Source organism: Urocitellus parryii, chromosome 7 (assembly GCF_045843805.1).
Source record: "Urocitellus parryii isolate mUroPar1 chromosome 7, mUroPar1.hap1, whole genome shotgun sequence".
Classification (NCBI taxonomy): domain Eukaryota; kingdom Metazoa; phylum Chordata; class Mammalia; order Rodentia; family Sciuridae; genus Urocitellus; species Urocitellus parryii.
In genome coordinates, this window is record NC_135537.1 from 2,602,701 (window position 1) to 2,613,141 (window position 10,441).

Consider the following 10,441-nt stretch of genomic DNA (forward strand, 5'->3'; position numbering starts at 1 on the left):
TCCTAGGCAGGTGGCCCCAGGCCCTTCCTTCCTTGTCCATGTCGGCCTGGCTCCACATTTCCAGCCTGTGCAGGTCCCCAGGGCAGCCAAGGCCTGCTCTAGCCTTGATGAGCCTGCCCCAAAGTGCCCATCCATCAGTGTCCCAGGACCCCGGAAGCCCAGCCAGCAGCTGCCAGCTTCAGCAACTCTCACAGTGCCCATGACTGGGGAGACGAGGCCCCTGGCCTCAGCCCATGGGGTTTGGGTTCCCCCAAAGAGGACTGGTAGGGTAGCAGGGACGTGAGACAGAAGGGAGAATTCTAAGCCGTGAGGGTGCCTGCTGGGCTTGGAGCTCACCACAGCCCTGGGGTGCTGCCTAACAACCTTAAAGTTGTCCGCCTGAGTGCTCAGCGGGAGGGCCTCCCTGACCCCAAGACCCATCCTTGAGGGGCACTGCTCCCATGCACACAGGCTGCCAGAAAGCCCAGCAGAGGTGAGTTGGTGCTCTTCGCTGTGCCCTGGGGCCCCTCAAACACAAGAGCCAGCCTCAGACCATTCCGTGAGCAAGACTGGGCTCCCACGGCGCTGCCTCATATGCAGAGCTGCAGGGGGCAAGGGTGAGTGGTGGGAGAACAAGGCCTGCCACCACCGGGGCTCTGCACTCCCGCATCTCCACACCTCTGTGAGCAGCCTCCCCTGCGAGACAGGCGCACCCTCACGCTTCGGTCCCTGCTCTCACTGCGCCCCCACGGAACCCTGGCTGCTCCAAGGGCCTGGCTGGCCTTCCCCTGAGCTCCCTCGCTGGGTCTGGTCTGCTGTGCTCCCATGGGCTCCCACGTGCACCAGCCCCCCACAGCCCCATCTCTGGTCTGGGGCCCTGTAGCCGAGGGCTGACCCATGTGACCCGCTCCAGCACCCTTGGCTGAGGTTCCTTGGCTCAGGCCAGCCCCAGGTGGAGAGGAAGGCCATGGTGCCAGGTGAGGACCCTGCAGCTGCCCATCTGCTCACCCGGGGAGCCCCTCAGGAAGGCCTTCACCACCTCCTCTGGGCCAGCCTCCTGATCGGGGTCCACTCCGCCACCATGAGAGGCTGAAATCCCTCTCCAGACAAGCCCAGCCCACCTCCCACTTCCATCAGCCAATCTGGGGCACAGGAAGGGAGACCCAGCAGAGGCTGGGGCTCTGGGTGGACCCTCGCTCACTGGGGCTGGGCATCCACCTCACCTCCCTGAGCCTCTGTTTCCCCCTCTGTAAAATGGGACTGAAAACCACCTACCAGAGGTTAGCAAGAAAATAAAGGTACCTTGGAGAAGGAATGCGACAGCGGACACAGCTGGATTCCACCCTGGTCAGGAAGCACTCCCAGCCTTGAGGACTGGCTCCCTGGCCACCTCCGCCTCGCCCACCCCCACAGGTCTCTGTCCCCGCCCGCACGAGAGGACAGGGAGGCTGAGACAGGACAGGAAAACACTCAGCCAGGAAGTGCTGGAGCCATAGTGGGGCCTGGCCCCTGTCAGGGCCTCAGCAGAGACAGCAGGAGGCCTAGAGCCCCAGGGGGCCAAGGGCTGACAGCGCAGGCCAGGCCGCAGGCCAAGCTGGGGATGTCCACGGTGGGTCGTTGTTTTGGGTTTGTTTGTAGAGAGCTGCTCTTAGGTGCCCAGTGCACAGGCAGAGCAGTGTCGGGCCGCCCATTCCCAGGACTGACGTGTCCTGAAGCAACGGGTCCATGCCTCCGGCGGCAGCACCCCCTGCCCACCCCAGCTGGGCATCTGCCACTGCACACGCCGCTTCCAGAAGTCAGCTGGCTTTAGACTGGCCATCGAGTGGGCCAGGCCATATGTCCACTGCAGCCAGTCATCCCACTTGGCACGACCTCCAGGTTCCACACGCTGGCAGCCTGGGTGGTCCCTGGCTTTAGGACCAGGGGGTGCTCCAAGGCGCTTCCCTAGTGCTTCCCCCAGTGATGGAGCCCAAGCCGCGTCCACGCCTGGCTCTGGGTCCACGCTGCAGAGAGCGTGGCCGCTCTGCTCTTGGAGAGTCTGATTTCAGTTCTTTCGGATGCACACCCAGAAGTGAGATCGCTGCATCAGATGGCGTTTCTATTTTTAATTTTTTGAGAAACCTCCGCACTGTTTTCTGTATCAGCTGCACCATTTTACATTCTCGCCAACAAGGTGCGAGGCTCCCTTCATCCTCGCCCCTTCGTCTGGCTTTCTGGCGGTGGCCATCCAGGGGTGGGAGCTGACGTTCCTCGGGGTTCCATCTCAGGTCCCAGTGAACACTGACACCTGTCCCCGCACCCATCAGCCCCTTTCTCCTTTGCAGAAGCGTCTGAGTCCTTTGCCTGTTTGTGGCTGGGCTGCGTGGTTCCCGCTGTGGGCTGCCGCAGCTCCTGACCTGTCTGGCCCTGACCCCTCTCCAGGTGCAGGGCTTGGCCACGCCTCCTCCCGGCCGTTTGTCCACTGTCTCCTTTGGTGCAGGAGCACTTCAGATCCGAGTGGTCTCCCAGGTCTATTCCTGCCTTTTCCGCCTGTGCTTTGGGTTTCACATCCAAAACACCATGGCCAAGGTCAATGTCAGCAGCTTTCCCCCGTTTTCCTCTGGGAGTTTCCCGTGTTGGTTTGAAGGCTCGGGGAGGGTGTAGGTTGGTCCACTGGATGCTTATGCCCCTGAGAAGGGAGGCGCTGGGGTGGCAGCCAGCTGGAGGAAGGGCCCAGGTGCATGCCATGCCCCTCCTGTCACCTGCAGTCCATACCACAGCCTCCACTGTCCCACCTTCCAGGCAGGCCCGGCACAGCTGCAGTGTGTGGTGGCACCCACCCGTAATCCCAGCTGCTCGGGAGGCTGAGGCAGGAGGACGGCAAGTTCAAAGCCAGCCTCAGCAACTTATCGAGGCTAAGCACCTCAGTGAGACCCAGTCTCTAAATAAAATACAAAAAAGGGCTAGGGATGTGGCGCAGTGGTTAAGTGCCCTGGGTTCAATCCCCAACCAAAAACAGAAAAGAAAAGCACTATGGAGGCCCAGAGAAATTGGGGTGGCTTCAAAGGGGAGGTGGCCTGGGCTGGGGTCTCTAGGGGCAAACAGGAAAGTCCAAGGAGTTTCCTTAGGAAGGCACAGGTTCCAGGAAGAAGGCACTGCCCAAACAAGCCCGGAGAGCAGCTGCCTGAGCCTGGGGACCCCAGGATTGGCGAGGGCCTGGGGCAAGGGTAAGAGGGCTGCCCTGGCCTGCGTCAGGCCACCTCCTACTGAAGGTTGGCCGGTGCAAAGGTGTGTCAATGGGACCAGTGTCCGCGACCTCCAGGCCCAGCCTGAGGCAGCAGGATGCCAGGTGCCCATACCCAGGGTGCCTCTCTACTGGTCCCTGGCTGGAGGGAATGCGGCTGGAGAGAGCAGGTCCCTGCAGGACCTTGGGGCTGGATAGCAGGCTCTGCTGGGTCCTAGGCCCCTGCATCCTCCCTGCTGGGGCCCTCCCACCAGGAGTCCTGTCTGGCCCCACAGCACCACCTGCTGGCTGCTCAGGGAAGCAGCTGAGACCCTGCTGCAGGGTGGGAAGGGCTCTGCCCCACCACATTGGCAGGAACCGTTGGGAGAAGGTGCCTCGTGGTCCAGTGGCCTCATCCTCTCCTCAGACTTCTTTGGGGCCTGAGCTTAAGCCCTGCTTCTCCCACTGACTGCTGTGTCACCTCAGCCAGCTATGGCCCCCCTGAGCTTCACCCTAACCCCAGGACAGCAAGCATATCTGGCCTTCAGGCTGATGTGAAAAGTGGCCACTGGGCAGGGACTGTATGTCCAGAGGAGGTTGGTGGTGCTCACTGCTGCCCAAGGGATTCATGGAGAGACAGGTTCGCAGCTGGCCCACCCAGGGCCCTGTGGCCCACATCCGTTTTCAGATGTGGTGGCAAAGAGGAGATGGACAGTGTCCCTGACTTGTGTCCCTGGCCAGCTCAAGTCCACTCCCTGCAGCCCAGTGCAATGCTAGAAGTCCTCGCCTGCATTCTGCTTCCCTGGGGACACCCCAGATATGGGAGGTTGGTGGCCCTTCTGCCCGCTGGCATTTCACCTGCCTGTGACTTGCGGGGAAATCTCCTTACTCTGCAACATGCCTTCCTGTGGAAACAGGCGGCCGCACTGCCCTCCACGGTCCAGGTGTGAGTGGGTCTAGGAGCCGCGAAGGCCCACAGGCTCATGGAGGGCCTGAGGCAGGACCCGCGAAGGTCCAAGACTCGTCCCTCTTGGGCTCGGCTTCCCTCGTACCCACTTCCACCTGAGCCAGGCCATGGCCGCCCCAAGGGTCCTTGCTTCTAGTCCCAAGGCCTCACTCCTGGCTGCAATTCCACATTCCCGGGGCAGGGAGCCGCCTTGCCATTGGCCGTGTTTATCACCACTCGCCTGTGACTTGGCTCTGCCAGTCTGTGGTGTCAGTGCCACCCTGGCTGGCTTCAAGTCTCTGTGAGACGCCATGGGACACAGCACTGGGGAAGCCACCACGATACGGTGCTCTGCCCCCACAGATGCCATGGACACAAGTGACCTCAACAGCATAGATGGCGCCCAGGAGCAGGGAGGGAGGAGGCGGGCGGTGTCTGCTGAGGTTTCCACAGCTGCTCTTGAAGATCCAGGTATCAGTCTTGCCATCCTGTCACGGCCGGCCCCATGCCACCAAACAACATGGCCAGCAGGGGCCACGTGGAGGCACTGGGGGGAGGGCTGTGTGAACTGAGGCAGGCCCCAGATGCCTACTCGGCAGCTCTGCAGGCTCAGCTGCCCAGGATCCTCCTCTGTGAATGGACTTACTTTAACAGTCACCCACCGTGCTCAGAGGCAGAGAGGATGGGAGTCCACGGTTCCCAGGCCGGCGCGCTCTGGGCTTGCTCGGGCTATTTTTTGGCCGCACACGGCACTTCCTGCTCCCGAGTCCAGCGCTCCCTGAGGCCGGGCACGCAGGCTCCGTCTCCGTTGGCTGCCGGCGACATCGCTTGGTCTTCTTTGGCCGAGGTGCCTTTGGGCTGAGGCATGGGCCACCTGGTTTGTCCATGGTGCTGGTACCGGAACCTCAGGTCCCCGAGCCTGCCAGGCGCGGACCAGTGCAGAGCTTCTCACGACTCCAGTGCAGTCCAGGAGATGGACGGCTCTGCTTCCCTGCAGCAGATGGGAAACCAAGGGGCAAAGAGGTTGAGTGGCAGGCTCCAAGTCACAGGGTCCGTGGAGCATGGCTGGACTTAATCCCAGGAAGCCGTCCTGCCCTGCTCCCTCTCTGAGCCCCGGGCTGTCTGCTCCCTGTCCTGGTAGTGGGAGAGGACCTCAGAGGAGAGTCGAGTGCCTCCAGTTCTCAGAACAAGGCCTCAGAGTCACCCCTCCATCCCTGGACTTGCCATCGGCACAAGGTCCAGCAAACAAATGGCCAGGCTGGATCCCCAACTCTCACAGGGGACAACTGAGACCCAGGGAAGGAAGGAATAGGCCCAAGGCCTCGGTGGGAACGCAAGTCCACGGGACACACACACAGACGTGAGCACACGGGTGCACACACACCTGCCACCCTCAACAGCCTTGCCTCAGCAGGCTGGCCCTGGGAAGTACGCCATGGACACTGGAGCCATTGTGACCTCAGGGTGAGGTCAGGCCTGGCCAGGGTGGGGCAGGAGCGATTCCCAGAGATAAGGCTGGCCCGACAGGTGTGAGCACAGAGCTGGCGGCTGGCTTCTGTGGGTCCTCCAAACTGCACCCTGATCATGGACAGGCAGCACTCTGAAAAGCCACGCAGCCGCATCATGGCTGGTGGGACGCCGTCGGCCATGCCCCACAACCCCAGGTCAGCTCAGCCGCCGGGGGGCACGTGGGAGCCTGGGGTGCTGCTGGGTCTCCATCTTCTGGGAGAGTGACTCCTCCCTGCAGGGCACAGGGCACAAGGCCCCGTCCAAGGAAGCACCTGGGATGAACCCAGCCCTGCACCCGGGAGCTCGTGCCACCAGGAGCTGAGGGGAGGGGCTTGGGTGGCCATGACAGCGCCACCCCGCGTGGTGGAGAAGGCCAGGAGGGACGGGACCTGGACTGAGCCACAGCTCTGTCCTTGCCATGCCTGGAAGCCGCCTGAGACAGGGAAGGGCAAGGGTCACAGGAGACTGTGGGAGGGACGGAGTGTCGGAAGGACAGCGGAGACAGGCCACTGCTGCTCTGGGTATTGAGTTCTGGTGGGCAGAAGGGAGAGGGCAGGGCAGGCAGTTTCCTGAGGGAACAAAAGGGAACAAGAGGAGACGGTGGCTTCTCTAGGGCTTCCAGGTCCCCCAGAGACCCCAGCTACCTCCGTGTCCCCAGCAGCCCAGGCAGATGGGGCATCCGCACCCTCCTGGGCCTGGCACCCTCCGCGGGGCACCAGACAGGCTTGCGTCCAGGGCTTGCCCCTGCCGTGGGTCTAGAGCAGGGCTGGTGTCATGGCCGTGTGGTGCTCCAGGAGCACGGTGGTCTGAACAGCTGTCTGTCCGGTTGTGGCCAGGCCTGACACGTCCTGGGGTTGTGGCCAGGCCTGACACGTCCTGGGGTTGTGGCCAGGCCTGTCACCTCCTGGGCCGGGGCCCAACTCTCTCTGCAGATGCCTGCTCACGGGGTGCTCTGTCGATTTCCTGTTTTTAACAGTACGTTTCTCTCTGGAGGCCATGCAGGCTGTGACACGTTTGGAGTGGGCAAGGAACAGGCTTCACGTGTGCCTGTGACCCACACTGATGGCCACCATGGCCAAGGGAGGCCAGCCCACAGCCGCCATCTGGAAGGCCGTCTCCCCTCGGGAGGGGCTGGGTCTCTGAAGGTCCTGGGAGGGTCAAGTGTGTGCAGGCCTCGTGGAGATGGTGGGCCGGAGGACCCCAGAGCTGCCCACCCTGGGACCCAGTCCTGTCAGCACACAGGGTCTCCAGGACGTAGCTGTGGAGGCAGGGTGGGTCTGAACATGTATCCCCATCGGCAACAGTGGGGAGGCAGGTGAGGCCCAGCAGAGGCTTCGCACCATGCTGTGGTGCATCCAGCCGGGGTGAGCTGTGGCTCCCAGGTGCTGTCACCACACCCAGCCCCAGGGACGGCCTCCTGACGGGCTCTTGAGGTGGCTCAAGCAGGCCCTTCCCACTCCGGCATCTTCTTGCATCACACGCAGCCAGCGCTGTCCTGAGTTCTCTGTTCCTGTCTTCCTCTTCCCGGGATGCAAGCCCAGTTGTGAGAAATGGGGTATTTGCTTTCTGTCCCCAGGCCCTGGAATGGCACCTGCACCCAGTTGGCGCTTACTAAATGCACTGAGTGAGTGGAGGCAGGTGCTGCATAAGGCTGGGGCGGCCTGAGTCTGCTCAGCGCCCCAACCAAGCACCAGGGCCTGGGCGGCTTCAACCACAGACACGCTCCTCTTGGCTCTGGAGGCAGGACGTTCAAGACCAAGATGCTGGCCCTGGGTTTTGATGAGGCCACTACCTGGCTTGCTGACAGACCCCTTCTTGCTGCTGGGCAGAGAGCAAACTGTCCTGTGTTTCCTCTTACAAGGCCACTAGTCCCACCACGATGTCCCACCCTCTCGGCCTCCCCTGAACCCAAGCACCCCAAGGCCCCAGCTCCAAATGCCCTTGCACTGGGGGTTGGCATGGATTCAAACAGGGACACAAACAGTCCATGGCAGGGACTGCCAGATGGGGCCACCCGCCCCACTCAGCTCAGATGCCCCCTCCCCTTCTCTGCTTCCTGGGACTTCACAAGGACAGGTCACCAAAGCCCAGACGGGCAGGAATGCACCTCCTGGGGACAAGAAAGGAGAGGGAGGAGGAGCCAGCAAAGCCGAGCCCAGGGGTCACCCATGTACTTGTGCAGCTGGCTGCAGGGGACAGACTGGTGAGCTGGAAGGGCCGTCACAGCTGCCTCCGAAAGGCAGGATGGGCTGGGGGCTGCCTTGGCCACCTCAGCACCACGAAGCCCTCTGCTCTTCCCACAAACGTGTGCCACGCACTCTTGTAGGCGTGGGGACAGCGTAGAGACCCCTGCCCCTGGGACTTGCATCACAGTGTGGGGCACAGTAGCTTAAATCACACAACCACGGCCACATGGTGAGGGGTGACAGGAACAGTCGCAGGGAGGCACGGGTGGGGGCGAGGTCACGTGGCCATGGAAGGGAAGTTCATCAGGAAGGGTCACCTGGGCAGAGACTTGAAGGAGGGGAAGGGCTGGGCCAGCAGCTCTCTGGGGAACACTGTCCCCGACTGTAGGAGAGGCCAGCACAAGGCCCTGAGGCAGAGCGCGCCTGGTGGCGAGCGACTCCCAGAGCTCACTAGACGGCAGCGCAGCTTCCCGGGGAGCCGGAGGAAAGAGATCCCCGGCCTGGGCTTCTGCTCTCACACATCCTCTCTTCACAGAGCGATGACCGATGACGGATGATGAAAGCCGCCCTCTGAGTGTGCGGCTCTGCCAGCTGTCACAAATGTGTGCGGTTGTGTATCCACTGCCACAAAGGCACTCCAAGCCCTCACACCCCCACAGGGACCTCCCCAGCTGCCTGTCCCTGATGGAAAGCCGCCGACCTGCTTTCCGTCCCTGTGGTCCCACCTTTCCCAGTGCAGTGGGAGATGAAGCCACGTGGCAGTGGCTCTGGGGTCCACTTCTGCCAGTTGACACAGCCAGCGCAGAATCGCCGGGTCTCCTGCAGTAACTCAGTTCCCCTCCCACCGGGTCGCTCTGCGGCTGTGACTCGGTTTGTTCCTGCTTTCCCCTGGCCGAGGGCACTTGGTTCTGATCACTTTTGGTAAATAAGGCCAGCCTGAAGTGCTCCTGTGAACCGGAGGTTCCACTCCACCAGGGCAGCTGCCCAGGGGCGGGACAGCCCAGTCCCACTCAGCAGTCTAGCTCTGTGGGGCAGGGCGCTGGGCGCCCTCCCACCCTGCCTGAGGCTCCCTCCTGTCTCCCACCGGCACTTTGCTTTCCTGATGTTAGCCCTTCTTGCACCAGTGCCCTGATGTCGCATGGCGGGTCTGCTTCCTTCACCTCGGGAGAAACAGTCCACCTGGAGTCTCCCCTGGCGGACATCTGCTCAAGCCTTCTGAGTTTCATCAGGTTGCTGGCGGGTGCCTTTGGTTGGTTTTGAGAGCTCTGGGTGTACTCTGGACAGACCCCGTATCACAAGGCGGTCTGCAAATAGCCGCTCCAGGTTTACAGCCGTCTTTTCATTCTGGATAGCTTTCAAACGCAGCCCTGGGTTTTATTAAGTCAAGTGTGTGAGGTTTTCTTGTAGGGACAGTAGGGCTTTCAGTGTCACATCTAAGAGGTCTTTAACTCATTCAAGTCGTGAAGACTTGAGGATTTTTCTCCTACATTTTCTTGTAGAAGTTTCAGAAGTTTGGGTTTTACTTTCCTCTCCAGGCCCTATTTTGAGTTGATTTTTGCATATGGTGTGAAGTATGGGCTGTGGGTTATTTTTGTATGGATATATCCAATCATTGTAGCACCATATGCTGAATCGGCTATCCTTTATTAATTGAATTGCTTTTACACCTTTTATATAACTCAGCTGTCCTTATATGTGGGGATCTTTTCCTGGACACCATGTTTTCTCCCATTTACTTATACTCCTGTGCTTTCATCAATAGAACCCTGCCTTGATTACGTAGCTTTATGCCAAGTGTTAAAACGGGTGATCATCTTGAAATCAGTCCTCCAATTTTCCCTTTTCAAAATCATTTTAGCTACTGTTTTTTTTTCTTTTCCATATAAATTTTAGAAACAGTTCATATGGATAACATATATGGATTTTACTTAGAAAAGTTCTGTGATTTTTAAATTAATGTTTTAATAATAATATCAAGTCTTCCAATCCACGAACATGGTATGTCTCTCCACTTATTAAAGTCTCCTTGGTTTCTTTCATCAATAGTTTGCAGTTTACAATATACAGACTTTACAGCCCTTTGTTTGATTCAGACCTAAATACCTCATGCCATCTTGAGTGCTATTGTACATTATCACGTTTGTTTCGGTTTCTAACAGCTCACTGTGAACATATGGAAAGATGACTGATTTGTGTATATTGACCGAATTTACAAATTTTCTGAACTCACTTTTTAGTTCTAGTACGTTTTTTGTAGTTTTTTTTTTTGTTTTTTTTTTTTTTGGCCAATATCACCCCCCAGCACTTCCCCCTCCCTCCCTGCCTCCCTCCTTGGTCCCTGTCCTCTGCTGATCTCCCTCTGAGATTTAAGAGATCATCCCCACCTTTGTTCTCCTTCTCCATCACTAGCTTCTGCACAGAAAACACAGGACTCTGAACCTCTGAGTCTGACTTATTCTGATGGACTCTAGTTGCACCCACTTTCCTACAAATGACAAGATTTTATTTTTCTTTATGGATGGGAGAAAACTCCATTGTGTGTACCCCCATTTTCTTGATACACTCCTACATTGATGGACACCTATGCTGGGTACATAGCTTGGCTATCGTGGACTGTGC